We start from the raw sequence: 23,229 nt of genomic DNA, 5'->3' as shown, positions 1-23,229 counted from the left end.
GCATATAGATATTAACAAAAGAGCTTGTTGATTTAAGGGGATATGAAGAAATATGGTAGCCAACTAGTGGGTGGATGATTGATGCTTAAGCAACCTAAACAACGACTGAGCCCATAGGGTGGACACACCACCTGAGGCTCCTCTTGAACTAACAAAAAGAATCCCATTGCCATTCCAAAACTTATGCTGTTTTTGAAGGATCTCTTGATCCCCCATTTTTGTCTCCTCGAGCAGGAGAACTAAGGGCCATTCTTTATTGATTTAAGGGCCATTCTTTATTGATTAATGACTTCACTCCATTATTTTTTCCAACCATAATCCCTTGCAATTTTAGGAAATAACCTTCATTACTTATTGCTTGTATGAGTTGCCACTTACTAAGGGGCAGAGTTTCCTCCTTTTTCGGAATTTCCATATCCTTTGAGTTTTGGATCTAGAATTGATTGAGTGCCATTTCCTTATATTTTTATGATTTCTCTACTCTCACCTCTCTGTTAGTGTTTCAACCTACCTCTCGACTTGCGTTTTGTTGTAGCCTGTGTAGTTCTTTTTCCTTCTCAGCCTCTGATTTCTTGTTTGCTGAAATCAAAAAAGATGATCCCATATAGGTGTTTTTAGAGGAGAGGAATTCTTCCTTCTCCGTAATAGACTCCATGATCTACTGCGTTGGCGCATGTTCTTCTTCTAACTTCGACATATTTCATTAATTCTTTCTAGATTTGATACCAATTTTTGATCTTTTTCTTGCGAGAAGGGGTTCTTTTGTGAAATTTCTCCTTCTTCATTCACCATATTTAATGCCTTAAAACTTTTACTCTTCTCTTTCTTCCCCTTGTTGGTTCCTTCTTCGCTTCCAATATTGAATTTTTGGGGGACACTGGTTCTTTTCCTTTATTCTTAGTTTGATCTTGTTGCCTTGACTGATTGTTTTGTTGTTTTAATGAGCCTCTTCTCCTTTTTTTTTGTTGCCATTGTTCTCCTTTCTCCCCTTTTTTTTGTTGCTCCTCCTATTTCTTTTTGTAGCTTCTTGAAAAGTGGCCATATTCATGACATACTTTGCATTTGAATGGATGTTGGTCTTAGCCTACTTCTTGGATATGGGACCAACTATCCAGATTGAGATTTATGGCTACCAGGACTCCTTTATCCAGATCCACTTTCACATAGATCCTGGTGCAAGAGAAAAACCCCATTTGTGGCTTGACACGATCAATATACTTGCCAAGGGCATTGCCAATACTTTTGAAACTAGTATCATTCCACTAGAGCAGAGAGACACATGCAAAGGGTGTACATTGGGGAAGTACACCAAAGCTACCCTTCATGATAAGGAAAGTCGAGCGCAAGCGATCCTTGAAAGAACTCACTCAAATGTGTGTGGATTGTTGTCGATAGCCCCTATGGCTAAGCATGGGTATTATGCAATATTTGTAGATGATTTTTCTCGTAAGTGTTGGATTTTCTTCACGCAGAAGAAAGATCAGGGGTTCGCTAAATTTTGTGAATTTAAAGCACTTGTTGAGAAAGACACTGGCAGGAAAGCTAAATCTCTTGGGAGTAATAATGGTGGATAATATGTGTTGAATGAATTCAAGAACTTATGTAGATGGAACATCACTTTTTGGGTTAAAATATGGACTCCACTGATCTAGATATAACCCTTAAGCCCTTATGAAATAAGATCTACTTCTAAAGATTAAGTTTCAATCTACCTTATTTTCGAAGAAGAAAGTGAAAAACCCTTTTCCGCAAAAGGCCGAAGAGATAAGACCTTGAATCATAAGTTTCCGATTTTTTCCATCCATAACCTCACAGAACGCGAGGAGGACTAGATCCCTGTAAACTGCCAACTAAGCTGCACCTCGCGAATTGTAGAGCTAGAATTCTTGACTAAGGTGTAAATACCTTCGATTTCTTAACCAAACAAGAAAAGAAATCAAAACTAATCTTATTAAAGTTACTCGGTAAATATTACTAATGTATATGAGTACATCTCTCTTGCGTTAACTACCCAATATTATTAATACACCATCCATATTGAGGTAGTAAAAAAAATAGAATTTCTATTAAAATAAAAAAAATGTAAATTTTTTAATGAAGATTGCCTACCCGCATTTCATTAATAATAAATTCGCAAAGTCGAAGTTGTAAAACTTTGAACCTCCTGTTTTAAATATAGCAGACCCGCTTCGGATATCCGAGAGCAGAAACACTTCTGACAAAAGGTTAAATATACTAACAATAATATTTATTCCTTGAATCAATCACGAAAGCGATGCAATGAGAATGACTAAGAAATAAAGACTCTGGATGTGTGCGTATCCATTCCATGACGAATTGATCGGGAGAAGGATTCCCGTTCATATCTTCAAAGCACTTGTAAGTTTCTTTATGAGCACTGTAGTTTTCTTCATTTTCATTTTCAGTAATTTTCTTTGTTGTTCCCTTCCGCCGATTGTGAATTAGAGTATTTTAATATTTTCACAATTTAAAAAAAATTCCAAGAGAAAGATTAGCTTTTGTGGTTCGGGGCGTTTTCATTCTAATCTCGGTGTGCACGCGTAGGATATCAGGTCAGAAGAGTTCTGACCAGTGCCGTGCTTTGTTTTAATTGAGCGAAACATGTTTTTAAGATTAGCGAAATTCAAATTAAATGTGAATCTCTCCCTGTTTTTTTTTTTTACTTTAAATTAGGGTTTTTTAGCACATAGTTTATCTGCCTGCACTGTGTATATTATGTGCGCAAGAGGTTTGTGTTCATTTTTTTTTTTGTGTGGTTATTTCTTATATGCTTTAAAAAATATATGGTTATGTTTCTTAGCCACTTCTTAGAGAAACAGTACCCTGACATTGCATTTCTGGTCATATAGATATCTAGGTATCTCAGTTAAATTAATTGTGACAATATCCAAATGTGGTAATCATGGCCCACCGGGGGGTGGGGGCGCTTCCCAGATCGGTGAAAGAAGTGCTCTGTTATTTTCCACGACAAGCTTCAAGTCTCCTCTTGGGCCGTTTGTTCTGGTTCTTGTGTTTGTGTTTGCACTTGTGGATGGGGCCTGGTGCGAGTTGCATTGTGATAAGAGGAAGCTACCTAAAGAAAATACTGGTAACCAACAAAGGTCAGAGCTCACCAAAGGAAAAAGTAGTAACCGAGACAAAGGTTAGAAAGATCTACAACTTGCAGCATGCTGAAAGCAAAGCAATAATAATCTCAAACTAAGAAGCGCTAATGAATCATTGTTTGATTGCAAGTAGAAAGTATGAAATCTTGGAGAATATTGTGGAAAGAGCCAGGATTGGCCAAGAGCTTAACCCGGTTACGAAGAATAAGTCTAACTTCGGGATCAGCCCTTACCAATACTAGTGTACCTGACTAAAAATGCAAAAGCAACACAAACAAAAGGACCTTTGAGTAATCTTCTTCCCTCACATCAAGTAAAACACGGTACACCCACCCAGGCTAACCAGGCGATGGTGGCATCAGAACTCAATAAAAATTGAGGTCTGTGGACTTGGTAATCTAAAAACATGTTCATGTAAAACGCCTGTAGGCCAAGATGAATTGTCAAGATGACGAGGATAATCAGCTTCAGTACTAATAAATGGTACTTCATAGGTCTATTAGAACCAATTTTGTATGGGTTGTTTGGAATTTTGATGGTCTTTTATTAGTTAACAAAGTTTTATGTCAGTATATGCTCTTTCTGTTAGTTAACGGAGGCTATGTCCATCAATTGTACTTTTACATTAGTTAATGGAATAAGAGTTATCTCGCCTGCAAAGGACAAAAGAGCTAAAATGGAAATTAGCAATAAATAGACTTCTAGATGCTAGAATAGGGGTGCTTTTCTGGTAAAGTACTTTCTGTGAATAGGTCTGTCACTGTGATTTGGCCATAACAGCGACAAGACTGTTCTTGGATGATCCTTTGGATATGAGTTGATGTCCATAGTACATTCCCTCTCACGAAATTCTCTATTCTTTTTTGTGTCGTTGCCCAAAATGTTATTCAGTGAACGACGCTCAAATACTCTCACGGGCTAGGCAAGAGGATTAGTGGGACTATTTCTCAGTGATAAAAGCTCTTGGGGTTCTCTACTTCCCTTTTTGATTTCCTTACAAAAAGTATTTGTGTAAGAGACAATAGCAAAAAGGTTCTTGCAGAAACTAAACTCACAAAAAGTATTTGTGTAAGAGATAATAGAAAAAAGGTTCTTGCAGAAACTAAATATTTAGAGGCTTCCTTCTTGCAATTAAAATTTTCCTTTCCATTTATACTATTCTTGTGTTTTCATTTTTCAGAAGAACAAAAATGCAAACAAAACTTAAACAAATAGTAGACCCCACATACCAAATTTAAAGACAAACCAAAAGTACTAAAATGTTGTCAGTGTTCCGGGTATTTTTTGTGCTTTTATGATAATGAAGAATGCTAATAGAAAGCTGAAAATGGAAGTGAATGGAAAAATAAGAACATAAATAAAGTAAACTGGTTTCAAGATCCCAAGGACTTGAAAGCTGATAAGTCAAGAAAGGAAATTCATGACTAAACCATGAAAGAAGAAACGCAAATCTGTAGAAATCAAAAGCACACAAAATAAATAAATAAATAGCAGTATGACTCAAACTTTAGACTTCTTTTTTTTTTTCTAACAAATTTCATGAAAGTGATTTTCAAGTTACATTAAGAGATTATGATAATGCTAGCAACATATGCGAGAGATGAGGCTATAATACTTAGGATTCTCAAACCAGTGGATGAAAAGGGAGGCAATTCCTGATTTGAAAGGTGTATTAAAAAACCCTTGGGCTCGATATATAATCTCTTCAAGTCATTTAAGCAATTAAATATGGACAATATGGAATAAAACAACAGATCGCAACAACCAGAAATCAGTATACCTTGTTGTCAGAAGGGAAAAGGTTTCACTGACACAGTGTCTGAACCTTTGGAAAGTATTCCTGTAACCCTGTTTTCATCCAACACCATTAGACCTTCAAGAATGCAAAGAATGGATACGCATACCAGAGAGCTGATCACAAATTCAACAGAGTCTGAACATACCTTGTGCTTTTATCTTGTGTCTCTTTTAATTCACTTTATAAGGACTTGGACTATAAACGACAGGTATAAATTGCTTTTGAGGCTAAGTTGCAGGAAACATTGGAGAAGGGTCCGTTTCCGGCCGGAATGTAGAAATTTCTCATTTCCCACCCCGGTTTTCAGTTTCTCCTTATTTCTCCCATATAGTTAAATGCCCTTTCCCATAACCATACATTTAACACGCTGGAAAAAATAAATTTGCTGAAAACACAAATTCTGGAAATTTTACAGAATGCTGGAAATTGCAGAAATAAAAATCAGCAGTAATAAACAGTGATTAAAACACATTTAAACACTGAGATTTTTGGTCAATGTGACCCTGAAAAAACCCCCTACAACTCTTGGGGAAAACCAGTTTGAGAGCTCTTCTTTATTTCTGGAAAATGCCTTTTTACAGTAAGAGAAATATTCAGCAAAAATCAGCAAACAAACTTTTACAACTTATCTTAGCCTTGCTGAAACTCCGCCTTGCTGAAACTCCGCCCTGCTGAAACTCCGCTGTACAGACTTGCTGAAACTCTGCCCTGCTGAAACTCCGCTGCTGAAACTCCGCTCCGCTGAAACTCCATTGCTGAAACTCCGCAGCTCACTGTCCAAAAATATCCCTTGCTCTCTTGCTCTCCTTCTCTCAATCTGCTCATGAAATAATGAATGACTTTTTCCTCCTTTAATCTAACCCCAAGTGACTTTTGGGTGATCCCTAAATCCAATGGCTGAAATAGATTGAGATCTAAGGCTGAGATTAAATGCTCATTTAAATCTCACTTTTTATTTTTTAATTCACCCCACTTTAATAAAGACCCACTTAGTCGTTTATTTCCAAAGTCACTTTTCCTTTTTAATTTTTCATTGACTTTATAAAAGTCACTTTAAAATTAGACTTAGTAACTTTATCACTTAAAGTCACTTTTAAATTAGATTTAACTTTATAAAATTATAAAGTCATTTTAGGAGAAAAATTAAATTCTTTTGGACACTTTTCCCTAGGCCAAAGATCAAAGCCTAAGGGAACCACCTGTCCTCCGGTACCAAATTGCAACACACCCTCTTGCCGAGGAAGGTGTTCCTCACCACACCCATCTTGTCTCTGAAGTAGACATGCTTGCCCCGTGGTAAGGCTTTGGTAAGAATATCTGCAACCTGCTCATCAGTGGAAATATACTTAAGCTTCATAGCTCCCTTCTGAACATAGTCTCTGATGAAATGATATCTGATCCCGATATGCTTTGACTTGTCATGAAATACTGGATTCTCCGTGAGTTTAATGCAACTCTGATTATCACAGTAAATCATTGAAGGTCTCAATGGCTGACCAAATAAGCCAAAGAACATCTTGCGAAGCCAGATAGCTTCACAACTAGCTAGACTGGCTGACATATACTCTGCTTCCGCTGAACTCAGTGCTACTGACTGCTGCTTCCGGCTGAACCATGACACTACTGCTAAACCCAACCCAAAACAGCACCCTGAAGTGCTCTTCCTATTAGAAGCACAACCTGCCCAATCAGAATCAGTGTATCCTGCCAATCTCACTCCATCTCCCTGCCTGTAGTCCAGACCATAATCCACTGTCCCCTGCAAGTACCACAAAATGTGTTTTGCAGCCACCCAGTGAACCTTCCTAGGCTCACACATAAACTGACTCATCGTGTTGACTGCAAAACAGATATCTGGTCTAGTGTTGACCAAATACATCAAGGAACCAATCAGCTGCCTGTACAATGTGGGATCCACCAACTCGGCATCCGAAGCATGAAGCTTCTTCTAGTTGGTGATCATCGGTGTCGACATGGGTCTACAATCCTCCATGTGGAATCTGCTGAGGATGTCCACAATATACTTCCCCTGCCCCAGGAAGAAATGCCCCTCCTCCTGCCACACCTCCAAGCCCAAAAAGTAATGCATCAAGCCGATGTCCTTCATCTCAAACTCCGTCGCAAGATCTCTCTTGCAGTGCTCTATGAGTCTCTCTGCACCTGTAATGACCAAGTCATCCACATACAGCCCCAGAATGAGAGGCTCCTCACCAATCACAATAAAGTAAAGGTTCGGATCTGCCTCACTCTTTGTGAAACCCATCCCTTGCAAATATGTATCTATCCTGGAGTACCAAGCTCTGGGAGCTTGCTTCAGGCCATAAAGGGCCTTCTTCAGTCTGCACACATGGGACTCCTTCCCATGCACCTCAAAGCCCTGTGGTTGCTCAATGTACACCTCGTCCTGTATGAAGCCATTGAGAAATGCAGTCTTCACATCCATCTGGTGGATCTTCCAACCCATCTCTGCTGCTATTGATATAATGTAGCGGATCGAAGTATATCGAGCCACGGGAGCGAAGGTCTCCTCATAATCAACTCCCCCTCTACCTGGGAGAACCCTCTAGCCACAAACCTTGCTTTGAATTTCTCAATGCTGCCATCTGCAGCATGCTTTACCTTGTAAAGCCATCTGGAAGTAACCACGGATTTGCCCTCAGGCCTCGGCACCACCTCCCAAACATCATTCTTCATGATAGAAGAATACTCCTCCTGCATGGCCTCTCTCCAGACCTGCTGGCTAGCTGCCTCCTCATAGCTAGAAGGCTCAGAGTCAAGGATGCTGGTAACCATCGCCATATAGCTACAAAACCTCTCAGGTGGTCTACTCTCTCTGACCGGCCTCTTCGGCTCAGCAACAGATGAGGCATCTCTCAAGGTGTCCTGAAGCCACTTGGGCTTCCTCTTCCCTGAGCGCACTTCTCCCACCAGAGAATGAAACTCCTCCTCCTCATCATCAGGAGCCTGAACTCCTGACTGTCTGTCTGCTGTCCTCCTGCCTGCACCTGAACCTGTAGAAGCTGAGGTACCGTGTGAATTGTCCATCAGTGGACTCCCTAGTGAACTGCTCTGTGAACTGCTCCGCATGCTGCCCGAAGCACCACCCCTCTGGCTCGGTGAGCCACTGCTCACTGACGGACCTGACATCCTCATAGATGTACCTCCTGATCCTCCTGATCCCTGCCCACTGGATCCCTGCGACTAACTCAACTGCTGCTGAGGGTCTGGCTGATCCAGATACTCTAACTCCTGTGACCTCCTAAAGGCCCTGTCCTCCTCGAACTTCACATCCCGTCTGACAACAACTCTCCTCTGTGCAGGAATGTAAATCCGAAAGGCCTTTGAGGTCTCACTGTAGCCCACAAAGATACCCTTCTCTGCGGTGGGCTCTATTTTGGTCCTCTTCTCCTTGGGTATATAGGAGTATGTAATGCATCCAAAGATATGAAGATGACCAATATCAGGCTTCTTCCCAGAGAAAGCCTCCTCCGGAGTCATGTGCCCCAAGGCACGATGCAGACTCCTGTTCTGCAAGTAAACAGGTGTGTTGCAGGCCTCTGCCCACAAGAACAATGGCAACCCCTGATCATGTAACATGGCTTTGGCAGCCCCTATGATGGATCTGTTCTTCCTCTCTGCAACCCCGTTCTGCTGAGGGTTGTAAGGAACAGTGAACTCCCTCCTAATGCCTGCCTCCGCACAATAGTCAACAAACTCTCCAAGGGTGTACTCTCCTCCATTGTCCGACCTCAGGGACTTGATCTTTCGACCTGTTTGTCTCCACAAGAGCTCTGAACTCCTGAAACCGCTTGAAGACCTCACTCTTGGTCTTCAAAAAATAAATCCAGGTCCTCCTGGAGTGATCATCAATGAATAAAACCTAGTACTCATATCCACTCAAGGAAACATGAGACATCCGACCACTCACATCGGAATGAATCAAATCAAGTATCCCAGTCGCTCTGCTGTCACTGCTGGGAAAAGGGGATTTGGCAAACTTGCCCATCGCACAACCTCTGCAAGTATCAAAGTGATCAGTACTGAAATCTGACACACCTGTAGTGATCTCCTGCAATGTCCTCAAGGCTCCATGATACATATGTCCCATCCTGCGGTGCCAAATCTCACACAGCTCAGAACTGATAGCTCTGCTGTCGGTACTACTGCTCAATGCCAAAAGGGGCTGGAATGCAAACTTGTACACCTTTGCATGGCGTACACCTATCACTTTAGCTGAATCAGCTGGAGTGCCCGTGGGATACATCAACACTTGTCCTCCCCTGAACAGTACCTCATATCCTCTGTCCTCCAAAGTTGAGACGAATATGAGGTTCTTCCTCATCCCTGGCACATAAAGAACATCTGACACTTTCAAGGGAGGTTTGGACTCCCTCTGAAATGTCAGTGTCCCCACCTCGACTGCTCTAACAACTCTGTCATCACCGAGTACTACCTCTATATCAGTGCCACTCTCTGACAGCTCTGAGAAGTACTCACGGACTCCTGTCATGTGACGTGAAGCCCCACTGTCCACATACCAGATACCTGAAGATGCTCCGCTAATCGAGGGAAAAGCATGCTCCCTTTGAATCTGTGTGGCAGGTGATCCTGCACTAGAGGAATCACACATAGTGAACGCAAACTCCCGGTCAAAACGACCTGCAAAGTCCTCAATCTCTGCTGAAGCTGCCACGTCCTGGTTCTTCCCCTTCTTCTTCTTCTTCTCCGGACACACAACTGCATAGTGTCCCATCTTTTGACAATTCCAACACTTCACCTTGGAATAGTCCTTCTGTGTGTTCCCCTGTTTACCTTTACCTTTGCCTTTGCCCCCACCACTGCTTGTGGAAGCCTGCTTCTTCCCTTTGCCTTTCTTGCCTCCTGCCATCAGTGCTACATCCTCATCCTGCTCAACTAGCTTGGCTGCCCCAAGCTGACCTTTCCTGATCTCTGTCTGAATGCAATCATCCCAAAACCTCTCCCATGTGGGAAGGGTCTCACGTGCACAAACCCCATCAGCAAAGTTCAACCATGAACGGGGGAGGCCATTCATTGCAATCCGCACCAACTCAGTGGGTGGAATGGCCTCTCCAATCGCTGCCAACTCATCTCTCACATTGGTAATCTTTGTGAGATATCCAGCTGCACTATCATTACCCATCTTAATGTTCTTCAGCTTCTCTTTCAGGACCATCTTCCGGTTCTCATTGGTACTCTGGTAGAGATTGGACAATGCTGTCCACATCTCATGGGCATTGCTCTTTCCTCTCACATGAGGAATGCAATGGTCTTTGATTCCGTCTAGAATCAATCTCTTACCCTTATTGTTCTCTTTATTATAAGCTGTCAACTGAGTAGCATCAATAGGCACAACAACAGGTTCTGTGTGGTATGCACCATGATATCCCAGACTTCTGCCTCCTCAAAGATACTTTGCATTCTCTTCTTCCAAACGCTGTAATTTGTATGCCCATCCAGTCTATTCTCCACCCTCAATCCTAATGACATCCTGCTGTCCTAAAACTGAAAAATAGCACTGCTGTAGTAAAGATAACACTGCTGTTTATGAAAAAATCAGCTTGCTGGAATTTTCTGAGTGAAAAATCAGCAGCTGTAATTTTTCCTTTTGCTGTCCCAAACTGTCCTTCAGCACTCAAGCTCTGATACCATGTAGAAATTTTTCATTTCCCACCCCGGTTTTCAATTTCTCCTTATTTCTCCCATATAGTTAAATGCCCTTTCCCATAACCATACATTTAACAAGCTGGAAAAAATAAATTTGCTGAAAACACAAATTCTGGAAATTTTACAGAATGCTGGAAATTGCAGAAATAAAAATCAGCAGTAATAAACAGCCATTAAAACACATTTAAACACCGAGATTTTTGGTCAATGTGACCCTGGAAAAACCCCCTACAACTCTTGGGGAAAACCAGTTTGAGAGCTCTTCTTTATTTTTGGAAAATGCCTTTTTACAGTAAGAGAAATATTCAGCAAAAATCAACAAGCAAACTTTTACAACTTATCTCAACCATGTTGAAACTCAGCCTTCCTGAAATTCAGCCTTGCTAAAACTCCGCCCTGTTGAAACTCCGCTGTACAGACTTGCTGAAACTCTGCCCTGCTGAAACTCCGCTGCTGAAACTCCGCTCTGTTGAAACTCCGCTGCTGAAATTTCGCTGCTGAAACTCCGCAGCTCACTGTCCAGAAATCTCCCTTGCTCTCTTGCTCTCCTTCTCTCAATCTGCTCATGAAAGAATGAATGACCTTTTTCTCCTTTAATCTAACTCTAAGTGACTTTTGGGTGATCCAAGTGACTTTTGGGTGATCCCTAAATCCAATGGCTGAAATAGATTGAGATCTAAGACTGAGATTAAATGCTCATTTAAATCTCACTTTTTATTTTTTAATTCACCCCACTTTAATAAAGACCCACTTAGTCATTTATTTCCAAAGTCACTTTTCCTTTCTAATTTTTCATTGACTTTATAAAAGTCACTTTAATTTAGACTTAGTAACTTTATCACTTAAAGTCACTTTTAAATTAGATTTAACTTTATAAAATTATAAAGTCACTTTAGGAGAAAAATTAAATTCTTTTGGACACTTTTCCCTAGGCCAAAGATCAAAGCCTAAGGGAACCACTTGTCCTCCGGTACCAAATTTCAACACGGAAACGAAACAGAAATGAGGAAACTCGTACCGTACGGCCTGAAAATTCGTTTCCGACCATACTGGCCCGTTTCTTGAGGAGGAAACGTGGCCAGTACGGCCGGAAACGCGTTTCCAGGTCGTACGGTGGAGTTTTCTCTTCTAACTTGACTTTTTCTTGTACTTTATTTTTATTTTTTCGCTTCTAATTTTTTATTGGGTGACTAAAATATCTTCTGGATACTTCTAGATGCCTCTCAAGTTATAAAAAAGAGGATTTTTTTGAGTTGGGCAGCCTAATGTTCAAGCCTATGGCCCTAGTGTTGATATGTAGTTCATGGTAATGTTAAATTCTTAACATTACCATGAAATGACTGAGGATGTTTGAGAGTGGTTTCGCCCTCATTGGATTTCATATGGAGAAAGTAGAATTTTAGATCTCACTCAAAATCCAGAGGACTTATTTGTTTTTCAGGATTTCAGGATTGGGGGGATTGCAATGTTTCCATTGGATTTTGTCATGTACTAGGCTATGGAACTTGTATTTAATCAAGAGAACCAAGCCCTCTATGCAGGGGAGACTCCCAATAATCAAGAGCAAGTAGGGTACTAGGGTATGGAAGTTGTATTTAATCAAGAGCACTAAGGTCGTTCGATTATGTAGGAGGAGACTCCCAATCAAGCACGAGACAAGAAATTAGAAATTTCTCGTGGCTGATTTTGGATATTGCTATTTTCATTATGTGATCATTCATGAGTAAATGTGATGTGAATTTAGTGACTTATAGTTTATGCATTGACAATTGACAATTTAATCATAATGTGATAAATTAGAATGTATCATATATGCTTTATGACTGCACATATTTCTTAAATGTCCTAATATATATATATATATATATATATATATATATATATAGCGTTTCCCCGTTTCTAAAATTTGGGGGGGGGGGTCACGTTTCGTACCCGTGTCCGTTTCGGAAACTCGTACCCGTTTCCCCATTTCGTGCAACTTAGTTTTGAGGAAATAATAAATAAATAAAACATATGTGATTCCTGAAATGTGAAAGGTCAAATAAAAAATATAATAATATTCAAGGTTTTTGACCAAGGGAAAACTGAAATGAGTGAAATCCACCACCAAACACAACTTATAGTACTGATGCTACCACTGGTTGTCAACTCCCAAAGCTAGCATCACCTTATAACTTCCTAGGTAAAACCCATCTCTCCTATTTCCTCCTTGTGACTACCTTCTTTATAAACATGAGTTAAATAGAAGGGAAATGACTAAAACAACAAAACATTAAAATTATTCCATGTTTATCATAATAACCAAACCATACATAGCTGCCATATATAACTGAAACAACATTGTCATCCCATTGCCGCCAAATGCTCAGAAACCATATCAAGGAAAATCCATTAATGCAGAACTAAATATGTTGATGTAGACATACACATATGTTCCGTATGTCCAAAACAAGCCAAGTTTGCCCACATCATCCAAAGAAAAGCTCAGAGTTCTTCCATGTACAATTTAATATGCCTGTCATGACCAAAATAGCAATACTCTTTCTGATCCAAATTGGATCCGAATTAATCTCTCTTCCAAATGTTGTAAAAGACGAATCCTTGACAAACTATGAAGTCAGAAATCAACTTGAAGATAAGAGCAAATGCCACAATAAGGTGAAATAAATCACTTGATGGTTGGCATTCTAAGGTTGCTTAATGCAAAGACAACCTCACGAGAGATGAAAAAAAATACTGGGAAAGAAGGGCAATGAGGAGTTGAAGTGAAGCAGTCTGCTCAAAGATCGGAGAGCAAAGAGGATTTTGAACCTGTCCACGAAGAGTTAATATTGTCTTTCAGCCATAGCAATCTGCAAAATGCTTCCAGTGAGTAGGAATACACAAAATCTCTGTTGCGAGTGTATAGCTAACTGTTTGCAAAAGTTTCCCAAGCATAAAGAGAACCCATCTTCGCTGGTTTCCATTTGGGTTTCTAAGCTAAATTTCAGTGTTATGGGCTGTGATTGAGTATTCCGCTATGGATTTTACTTGCTGTTCTGCTTATCATCCACAGATTGGATTTGAATGCTCAAAAATAGTTTGTGTAGCTGACTTACATGTGCAATTTAATATAATAATGAGCCTTCGTGTGTTTACCTACTATAGAAACCACATTCCTCAGCCAATTAGCAATAAGATTGAATGTGGGATGTGTTAATAAATTGCTGGAATCATTGATTTGTAGATACAGGAGTTGCTAAAGCCAGAATTAAATCATTGGTTTGATATCCCCAACTCTCGGGATTGTCCATGCAACATTGCACCTATGCATTTTGAATGCCCAATTTACCTCTTGCTTAGTATGCAACAGCCAAGAAACACATTGATATGCATTGTTGACATTGTCACCTATAGCCATTGGCTCCAGTCCGTATGTTGTGTTCGGTTAAGGGGATGGTATGTTGGATTACATCATTTTTGTAAGCTTTAAGGTCATCATATGACTGTGCGAAACATCCCTGTACTATGCGACTAAAATCCTCATTTCTAATTCTCTTTTGAAATAACCCCATTCCAATTTTTATGATTTTTAGGTCAGCCTCTGTTCCTATATTGGTTTCTTCAGAATCCTCAGGTTTAATGATATCTGTTCAGCCCTTAAATGGATCATCTTGATTGAACTAAGCCTCTAGTGGTACCAGACTTGAAGGAATCTTATTAGAAGGCAACTGCTCAATTGAATCCTCTCCCCTCCAGTTGGATTCATTTCCTTCAAACTCACGGTGTTATTGAGGAATCTGGCAATCTGAGCATCATCTTTGAATACCTGCCAGTTTTCCACATTGTCTGGTATGGAGGGTCTATAGATGATCTCTATCCTTCCACCTCTCTCTAACTCAGGGCAAAGCTGTAACACAGAGGCTGCAACTGCTAGTGAGTTTGCAATGATATTCTGCAATCTAGGCACTACCTCTAAACCAAATGCATTGAATACATCTATGGCATATATGACTGCTTGCCTATGCCTCTGAAGTTTCTCATTCTTACACGCATGCAGACCTTTAACTTGAAACATGGTTAGATCAGAATCATCAGTGATCTTTAAACATTTAATTCCTAAGTCCTTAAGTTGCATTTAGACCTAGTAAAAGTGTCTCATACTCAACCACATTGTTAGTTGCTTCAAACTCCTCTATAATAAAGATGAATCAATTCATGGTCAAGGGAAGTCAATATTACACCTGCACCATTACCTTGCTTCGAGGACGCTTCATTGAAGTTCATCTTCCAAATTCGGTCTGTGTCAGTTCGAGTGGAGACTTCTGTTGCAAATACTGTGCATGACCCCAAACTTCCATCGAAATAGCTAATCTCATTTTTCAGTTTTCTACAATCCTTGATATGGTGCTTCTGGAATTATTCTCTATGTAACCTCACTGTTTCACTGTAAGAAGTGGAAACACTAGCATATGATAAATCCATCTGAATGGCTCCACCTATATCAACCATCCACTTATGAGATAGCAACATCCCCCATGCTGCAGGCACATCAAGATCCATTATGTCCATATTAAGAAACACATTTGAATGTGCTGCAAGGGGAACCTGTAAATCCTTAGTCAACTCTATTGATGGAATCTCATAGGAATCAAAGGCACACATTTCTGTGTGGTCTTTGAGTTTTTAGTTCCATCTTCTTTGCTACTTCCATGCTCATTATGTTCATGGCAACTCCAGAATCTAATATACAATTGTGAAGTATCTAGTCTGTGACCTCCAATGACACAAAGAATGGACCGTTTTGTGAGTTCTTATTGGGTTGGTTAAATATAGATAAAGTCAAGATGACTGGAGGGTCTTTTATCATTCTTGTGCCTTACTGTGGAGCCTTAGTTACTTCAAAGCACAACAATTTGCCAATTTTGTTCCTGAGTGCTGGAAATTTAACTACTTCTGTTAATGGGATCAAAACCTTGACATTACTAGCCCATCCTATAATATCTATGTCAACATCCTCAAGAATTGGGACATCCAATTGACTCTGAACTTGTGGAAATATTGCCTGACTTGAGGAAGTGGGAGTTTGCTTTAGGTTGGGCATAGGTGTTTCCTTCTGTTTCGAAGTGGAGGCCTCTTTGCCTTTCCTGTGGTAAGTATTCCCCTTAAACCTATTGATGTACATTTGACGAATCTGCTTGGGGAATGTATCTCTCCAAACAGTTGAATGACTAAATCTTCTTCTGTTACATCCTTGTCGAGTTGCTGTTCCTCAAATAGATAGTTGATCTCAACTCCTGAAGATAGGGTACAAGTATCTAGAAACTCTGCATCTGGAGCACATCCAGTTCTGACCATTTTTACATAAATGGCACAGGTACTTCTGGTGTGAAGAATATTGCAAGCCCTGCAGTAATAGTGAAATAGTTGGTCTATAGCATTTGTTGTTCCAAGATATTAAGGGCTTTTTGACTTTGAATTGGACCTCTATACAACTCGGTGGAAATCTATTATGTTAAGATTGTGGCTATTGATTCCTTTCTAGTTGGATGAATCTATCTTGTGTTGCCTTCTAGGATTGTCTTACTGACATATTGAGTTCCTTTATTTGTTGTCAAGAGAGTGATATTATATAACAATGGTATCAAAGCCAGATTTTTTCCTGCCAGCTTGATGGGTTTTATTTTAGAAATGTCGCTGCAGGAATTATTTCTCTCAGTGGAAAGGGTGAATGGAAACTCTTGTGCATTTTTGAAAACTATAACATAAACCTCACAAAGGTGATAGAGTAGGTTGGAGCATGTGCATTATCAGAGGCAACGAAGGGAAAAATAAATTGCAAATTTGAAGAATATAGAGCAGCGGTGGAGGACCAAGAAATCAACACAACTGTTGAACAAAATCCTAGCAATAAAGAAGTTCCTTCGTGCGAAACAAATGACATACCAACAATATCTAACACTCTAAGCAGCGAAGTATTAGGCCATGTTGCAGATGTAGGCGAGACAAGGGTTGAAGGTGAAGCATATGATCAAAGTATCAAGGATGAAGTGAGAGAAGTTGCATTTGTGGAAGATAAGCAAGATGCAGATAGAATATTTGTGCCCTTAGCCACTAATTCAACTTGGGGAAATTGATAGCAAGTCTGATTATAAAGTGGAACCCGGTTCTTATTGGGGTTGAGATGCTATCCCAATTCGAGGAATGTCCGGCATAAGAGTGGTCCATCTTATTGGCACCTGCACAAGGTTATCAGGTTTGTGCATTGTAACATAGTTTATGTCTAGTCTGCACAAGCAACACAAGCAGAAAGGCATTTTGAAGCTGCCACAAGCAGAAAGGCATTTTGAAGCTGCCAATGCTTCTTAAGCTGACAAATCTCTCAATTGTAGCTGTTGTTACAATAAATCTTCAAGCCAAATATCTCATTGTCCAAACATGGACAACTATTCCTCCTCTAGCACTAGTAATATCTTTGTATGATATTGTGGTAAGGCATCTTGCTGTAGTGGGACATGAAGTTCACGTGGTCATCGTGGCACCTGACTTTGTCTTATTGAGTGAAATAAGTTCATCTAACTTGGTCCTTCACAAGGTCTTGCTTGATTGTGGAGCTATGCAAGCAGATGCTTTGACTGTTGATCAACTTATGTCCTTAGAGATATATTCCTTGACAACATACTTTAAAAGTCTTGTTGCCAACATGTAGTGCCCCGTATTAATAAATCAATAAATAATGATGATGATAATAATAATAATAATAAAAAAATAAATAATATAATAAACAATAAAAGTGAGAACATACTAATAGGAAATAAATAAAAAAATGAATAATAAAGGGAAGTTCCAAATAAATAAATAAAAATAAACCATAAAAATATTAAGAATAAGTAAAATTGATAAAAAGTAAAAAAAAAACCAAGAGTCAAATTAAAGAAAACAATGAGCTAAATAAAGCTTAAAAAAAAATAGAAATTGACATGATGACAGAGATTGTGTGTATAAAGAATCTCTTTCTATTTTTGGAACAAATTGTTCTATTTTTGGAACAAATTATTCTATTTAATGGATGAAAAGGAGGATTTGAGACATTATTTTTTCCATATGAGAATTCTAGGAGGGAATGATCCAATGGCTAATGGAGTCGATTGAGGACTCTATGGTAGCTACCTATAGATAAACTTATTGCAGTTGAGCCTACGGTTAGGCGGAGAGTTGTCCCCAAAAAATCGGTTGCAATTAACAAGATCTGAATAGCGCAACGACTCTAAGCTAAATCCTCGTGTTACAGTTAAGTCCTCATCTCTTGTAGTGTCGCAAGTTATACACTAACCAACTGAAATATATATATATATATATATTTCTTTTAAAAATTAATTGATGTAAATGGTTTGCATGTTATAATTTTGAGCCACTATATATGGTATGAGAACAAGGCTTAAATTCTATTGGACCTTTGGGCTTTTATGTTCGGGTTCATTAGAAGTAATATATATACATTTAAAAACATTTTTTTTCATTTTTTTTATATATACACAAAAACAATTTTTCTTTTCATAATGTGTTTGAATTAATTTTTTATTTGAAAAGATATGATTATAAAGAGATTGTGTTTTGAGCTTTTAAAAATATTTTTTCTTTTCATTTTATATATATACACACACAAAAACAAATTTTCTTTTTCATGAGTGTTTGAATTAATTCTTTATTTGAATATATATATATACACACAAAAACAATTTTTCTATTACGAATATATATATATGCACACAAAAACAATTTTTCTATTTGAATTAATTTTTTATTTGAAAATATATGATTATAAAGAGATTGCGTTTTGAGCCATCATTTGTTTAGAGTGAAAATTTTATAAACACTCTCTGAGTCTCTTATAGAGGCTGAGAATGATTGCACTATGTCAGCAATGTTAAATTTTATAAACACACTTACAGACGCTAAGAATGATTGCAGTATGTCAACAATGTTTTAAATTCTAATTACAAGACTGAATGTTAAATAATATGAATCTGAATTCTTGGAATAATAAAACATTGCATTTCAAATTCCAACTTAATCATGGTTATATGATAGTGATTTTTTTTTAATAATCAAACGCCCCAACTTTAAATTCTAAATATAGAACTCTTTGTTAGTTAGATGATTGTGAAATCCTTAGTAATTAAATATTTAGATATTTAGTTTAAAATTTTAACATAAGGGTAGAGATTATTATATAGCGGGGAATTCTTTAGTGGGCAAACCTTGAATATTAAATTTTAAATTCAGGATTCAATGTTATTATAGTTCTAATTCCTAAGAGTATTAATTAACATAAAGTGATATTCTTTTAATGCTAAAAAGAATATAAAGTGATATATATATATATATATATATTTTTTTTGAGTTTAACCATTAAAGTGAATATTTAATAATAAATAAAGTGAATATTTATATATGCACGATTTTGGTTTCTGCTTTATGTATGATATATAGGCATCCACTTTTGAACGTCTGAGAAAATGTTAATGGCTTTTATAGGCCGATATCGTACTATCTCAAAGCAAGGGAATAATCATCGAACCAACACTGCCAAGGAAGCTGGAGTTATCTAGGTGGACCCACGTCGCGATTGCGAGTAACATTAAAGGCAGATTGCATAAGTAGGTAAGGCATGTAGTGCCGCCATTTTTGGAGGGCGGATGGAGCCACGGCCCACGAGAGCCACCATTCGTATTTACAGGCGGCTAGCGTATTGTAAAGGTCATCTGATTTGGGTTTTGAATTATGGTGCTTCCTCTCCCCACTTCAATTTGTGGTCACCTACTGCATGCTGCTGGCCGTAATCTTGAATGTTGTTGGGTTGTAGAGCATACTTCCGTTTTTTCTTTAATGGAAACTCGAAAAACGCGTGGATTTATCAGCTGAAAAATATCCCCATTCTTGGCTAGCCATGTGAAGTTTGAGCATCTCTTCTCCCACATAATTGTTACGCAACATATTTTTCATATCAATAATCGGAATACTACTGTCAGGAGTTGGGCTTTTCACAGTAGGTCTGTCTCCCTCTGATTTAACGTATTCCTTAGGTTGGTCGGGCTTCTTACAGGTAAAGTTTATTCTTCATTCAAGATGTGCACACAATTTTTCTTTAATATTGTTTTTAGTATTTACAGTTATCAGATGGGTGAACATGAAAGGTTTTCGTAAAGTTGAAGGTTCGATATTGTTAGGGTAACCTGTCTGCATAGTTGAGGTCTTAACTGGGCCATTTTCGATTTAGAGTTTCGAATCCTACCCTATATCGAATCGTGTTTAGGGTTTTCTGTTGTGTCGGTCGGCATCTCTTCATATGGCAAAAAATGCAATTGTCTTCATTTAGGAATAGATTTAACCCAAGTGCAGAGAAAGCTCTGGAGAATATGGTGTACATTTGGCATGTGGAAAGGAATGCATCGTCTATCATCTCCATGATCTTCCAGCAAACACAGTTAGAGAATTATTGGAAAACTTTCTAGTTTGTGCACGTGCAGTGTTCTTAATCTTCCACCGTACCATATTGAGATCCCCTTTGAATATGAACTCGACAAGGCAGAATGGGGCAGTCCAAATATGAGATACGTCATACTACCTATGTGAAACTTGTATTGTTTGCCTTAAAGCATAATACCTCTGCTATCAATTGCATCTTAATGGGTAGACTCAAACAATGCCCTGCTTCCAAGGACAATAACAGCATTAACACAAGAAGCCGTGGAGATCATCGATGATATTCCTCTTTCCAATGCTCAGCTCGGCCTCTTACCCACATTGGGAATCACTAGCACTCGGGGAAGAGTACTCTGCTTTGAAAGGACCGAGCTTTAATTTTCATTTTCTTCCTAGTGCTTTGAGCAGTCCATTCAGCATCATTAACAGTCATCTCTTGATAATGACAATCAACTGATATTATGGTGGGTATATTTTTTAGATTCCCTTTTTCCTCATCCCTTCTCCCCTATCTTTTCAACCAATTTTATCCGACTGGATCCCTCATGAAAACTTTTTTTGTTTTTGTTTTTTTCTCTGGAACTTCTACTAGTTCTAGAACAGAGCATTTCCCTACCACAGGCTCCTTAAACCGGACAGGCACTGTTGATACATTTCCTTCTTCATAATCAGGTTCACTTTTATCTATTTGCTTTTTTTTTGCTATTACCTTCTTTCTTTTTGAAGGTGGATCCTTTACATTCACATTAGCGTTGAAAATGGACCATATTTGAACAATACCTTTCCCAGCTACAGGTAAACCAAGTCTGTGATATGAACAGCCAGGTGGATGTGCTCCAACTGCAAGGTACTCACAGTTAATTTGGTTTCCAGCACCTTGATTTCCTTTAGGGCATCAATCCAATTCCCAGAGAGATCCACCCACATTTAGCACAAAGTTATTCGAGAGTTGGAGAGATTAGTATTAGAGAAGTTCAAGTTTTGGAACACGAAAGTTCAATTCAGTAGATTCCAATGAACAACAATATACAGTTTATAACATATAGGACTGAGGGCATTAGACCATATACCAAAAACTTAGCATTAAACAAGACATCAATTCTCAAGGCAACCTAAGTTTTAGTAACAGTGGAAAAGTTCAAAACTTGATCCACCTAACAAACCAACAGCCCTCTAAACTTTGTTTAAAACATTTTGGCAAATTGTATATCATACCAAGATGGAATGGATTTGATTCCCCACGATGGCTACTATAGTTCATTATGCTATTATAAGATTATATTCGGATGCTATAGAGTATACTGCCTCACATTTTTTTTTGACACTTCATTGAATTATCCGATCTCATATTAGGATGCCAATAACACTCTTGGAGATAAGCCTTTTCAGAATAGAAAGGAAATTGGACATGTCACTCGTACTGTTGGAGATTAAGCCTGTTCAACAAAGAAAGGAATTAGTTTCCCTGCCCATTCATTGGTTAAAAGGGTAGAAGGCTTCTACTGATTTCTTGCATGAGAGGAATGCGACTTCTCGTTTTATAAAAACACAAGAGTGCACTGCTTGACATATGATGCAATTTTTTTAAAATATAATCCTTGTAGCAGGTCCTATGTTGCGGGGGAGCGCCCCCCCCCCCCGATCCCGCTCCCAATCCGCGCTCCGGGCGGGAGCGACTCGGGAGCGTGCTCCCTAAAAAAAATTTCGCTCCCTGCCTATTCGGGAGCGTTTTGCCTTTTTTGCAATTTTTTTTTGTAGTAATGTTTGAAATGCAATTTTTTTTGAAAGAAACAAATCATTTTTGAGTGGGGCAACTTAATGATCAAGTCTAGGCCCTAGTATTGATATGCTATTCATGGTAATGTTAAATTTTTAAAGTAAAAGTGACCTTCTCCTTAATATTCATTTTCATCCTTTTACTTAAATTTTTAACATTACCATGAAATGACTCATTATGTTTGAGAGTGGTTCCGGCCTCATTGGATTTCATATGGAGAAAGTAGAATTTTAGATTTCATTCAAAATCCAACAGACTTATCAGTTTTTCAGGATTTCAGGATTTCATGATTGGGGGATTGCAATGTTTCCATTGAATTTTGTCATGTATTAGGGTATGGAACTCGTATTTAATCAAGAGCACCAATCCCTCTATGTACCTTGATGTTAGTGACATTGGTTGTCGAACTCCTCTATCATGACCCTCCTAAAAATGTACGCATCACTCAAACAAAATCTTGACTTGACATGCTATGCTTGTTCTATCTTATGTTAATGCTTAGAGGGTGATATTAATGACAAAGATCCCTATACAGATACAAAGGTAATGACAAAGATACCTCTGGATATTAATGCTTAGAGGGTGATATTAATGACAAAGATCCTGATTTTCCAACAAGACTAAAAAATTAGACATTTCTCATGGTGGCAAGAGGCCCAAGCATAAGAAATAGACAATAGATTTACTTCTCTTTTATAGTTTCAAGTAGCTTTTATAACTATTGTCTCTTTCATATTTATTATGATATTTTTTAAACAGTATATGGCAATTTAAGTTTGAAGTTGGCAATTATAACTCATTAGTAATGAATTATGAATATGATGCTTCATGAAAGTTGAAAGTTGTTTCATTTCATTTCATTTTATAACATTTCATTTTATAACATTTCATTTCATGTTAGATATTATTTGTTGTAATGGTTACACTTAGCTTACAAGTACAACTTTGGTGATCAGTGATGATAAATGTTATATATTGAATTTTGAAAGCTTGAAACTTTAATATTGATGAATCATGAGACTCAATATGTTGTATGTTACTATGTTACTAACTTGTGGACGTGGTTGATGAAGATTATAACTTCTAGATGATTGTTGTTGTATGGTTCAATCTATGTTTTTTTATGTTTCTTATATCTAATTCATTATTCTACATGTTTTTGTTGACATATATGTATCAAAATATAAAAAATATATATATTATATAAAAAATGCTCCGGGATTCTCTCCCAAACCGGGAGCTTCTGAAAATGTCGCTCTCGCTCCCGTTTTCGCTCTCGCTCCCCGCTTTCGCTCCCGCTCCCAAGTAACAATGAGCAGGGCAACCAGGTCAAGCAGGTGTAGCTCTAAACAACTTCGGATATTGAATACCTGAAGTGC

General features: G+C 38.4%; 1 protein-coding gene across 5 annotated transcripts in view; it reads left to right on the top strand.

The window, feature by feature from the left end:
* The first annotated feature begins 2,159 nt into the window (after positions 1-2,159).
* The window catches only part of LOC149184527 (NagB/RpiA/CoA transferase-like superfamily protein), an 81,358-nt gene continuing 60,288 nt past the window's right edge, over positions 2,160-23,229 (top strand). The window contains exons 1-2 of one of the 5 annotated variants that reach the window (XM_089417571.1): positions 2,160-2,379; positions 19,126-19,251. The gene's annotated coding sequence lies outside the window, so the exon portion shown is untranslated. The other 4 variants (XM_089417570.1, XM_089417566.1, XM_089417568.1 and 1 more) reach the window with 4 other exon arrangements.

The sequence above is a fragment of the Pinus tabuliformis genome, chromosome 3_2 (assembly GCF_031772625.1).
Source record: "Pinus tabuliformis cultivar Carrire ecotype Pingquan chromosome 3_2, CPIR1, whole genome shotgun sequence".
NCBI lineage: Eukaryota > Viridiplantae > Streptophyta > Pinopsida > Pinales > Pinaceae > Pinus > Pinus tabuliformis.
Note: the sequence above shows the minus strand (reverse complement) of the source record. Positions and strands in the feature narration are given on the sequence as shown.